A 2,142-nucleotide genomic window follows, 5' to 3' on the forward strand; every position below is an offset into this window, starting at 1 on the left:
TTAGTATTCTTATGACTAGTGTCAAAGCTGTATCAACCTCTGATTCTAGCAATTTCTCAAAATTAGCTTGGATGTTTTTATGCTGATTAACTGGAATTTTGGCCAGTTACTGAGCTTTTTCTTCGTGTGAGTTGGTAATCCTTCTAGCATTCCTGTCTATTTCTACAGCTCGTTAGCTGCAAATGTATTTAAGAGGATGATGCATGAATTTAGGGAGTTTTTACTTGATTGGAATCCATACAAGATTTAGCAAAGCAAGCATAATATTCATATTTCAATATAAAGCGCTGTTAGTTACTATATTCTCCCTTTGATAATAATTAACCTCAGTAGAACTTTTTGTATATTGTCAGCACTGAAAATGCATGCAGCTTTGCTTCAAGGATAGAAAAAAAACCCAGAATCAGTAGACTGATATACCACTCAGTTCTTGATAAAATCACAAATATATATTTTGCACAGTAGAAACTAGCCATTTTGGAGACTAAAAGTCATATACATTGGCATGCAATATTTTATAGAAACTCTGGAATAATTTTAATCTTTCATAACCACTGACTGCATTGTTGATATGAATTATAATGCACAATAAAAAGTGAGAAAATTGTGCAATGTTCATATTCCCCAACAATGGAATATGTGTTGGGCTACGTTTGCTGTAATATCAATAGGGAGAGTTCACTGAAGTGACCCCTATTTCCATTTCTTGGATACTTCCAAATCGAGCAGAGAAATTCTGTATGTAATGAAGCACTTTAACTAATTGAAATTTGATATGATTGTTTACCTATTTGCTGCATACTCATACACAGCATCGTGCCAAGCCTGTTCTTAAATGTTAATGACCAGACTGTTAAGTGCAGAAGGAGGATCAATTGTATCTGCTGACCCCACCTTACTCACAAGTTGTAGGGGGAGAAACAAGTGAGGAGAGGAGTTGGGGATGAACCTAGAGGTAATTATGAAGCCCTTGCCACTTGTGCTTTTAAATGAGGTAAATAAGTGAGAGAGACAGACAGGCAGAATAAATATAAACATAACGTGTATATTTTCAACCTAAGTTCTAGGTGTACTTCAATAGATGATAGGACAAACAATAGACAGTAGAGATTTAGGGTTTGGGGAAAATGATACAAAGGGATAAGTTGAAGAACTTTTTCAAGTGATAATGACCGAAACGCTTATTGTAAGTGTAGAGATGGTCAATAATCTCAAAAGAATTTGGATTTACATTTATGGGAAATAAACTTGCCCGAGCTGCTTGTGTTTCCAATGTATCAGCCCTTAGTTATAAGCATCCAGTTACTGATCCTTTGTTACTTGGCCACAAGATCCTGTGCTTCATCACTTGCTATCTGGTTACACCTCCTGTCAACAGACCTAGTTATCTGGCTTGGGACTCTCCAGGGTCTACGAGTCCTGGATAACTGGCCATGGCTCACCAGTCCATAATCCTATGCTTTCCAGCTATGTAGTTGTATGTCCTCTTGCAATGTGAGGCAGTACTGTAAATTGCGTCAAGTCTAACTTGAGTGGATATTGGATTTTGTTAATTACAAAAACAAATTAGTCTTTCAGTTAGCTTAAAAAAGATTGATTTTATGCATTTTCCTTTAGTTCAGTGTTTTAATTTCAAATTCTTGTGAGCCAGCTATGCAGCTCACAAAATAAAAATTTGGATACCCCTGACTTGTACTCCATGCTCATGAAAAGAGCCCCACCAGACTGATGGAGGATGTAGAATTCTTGCCAGATGGGGTCATTCTGCAAATTATAGCACTGATTTTAAAATGGAATTATACATGTCCTTAGTTCGTGTGGTCTTTAAGATCAACAGTTGATTACAGTGATGGAGTAGAGTTTCAAGCACTTTCAGGGTAATTGTCTACAGACTCTTTAGTGAAAGGGTTTGTAAAGGAAAACAGGAATTATTAAATCTCTGTGCTATATTTCTGATTTACTGTACAAAAGTCTAGTTTCTCAATGTCATGTTTACATTGTATATTAATTACTGAAATATATCTGCAAACCACATTACAGAGGCTGCTTTGAAAGTTTTTGAATGTGTTTATTACAGCTCCCTTGCCCATGTGTTTACACAGTTTTTCTCTGTTATGTTCTGGGTTCTATAGCAACAGGGTA

This window comes from Mobula birostris, chromosome 1 (genome assembly GCF_030028105.1).
Source record: "Mobula birostris isolate sMobBir1 chromosome 1, sMobBir1.hap1, whole genome shotgun sequence".
Lineage (NCBI taxonomy): Eukaryota > Metazoa > Chordata > Chondrichthyes > Myliobatiformes > Myliobatidae > Mobula > Mobula birostris.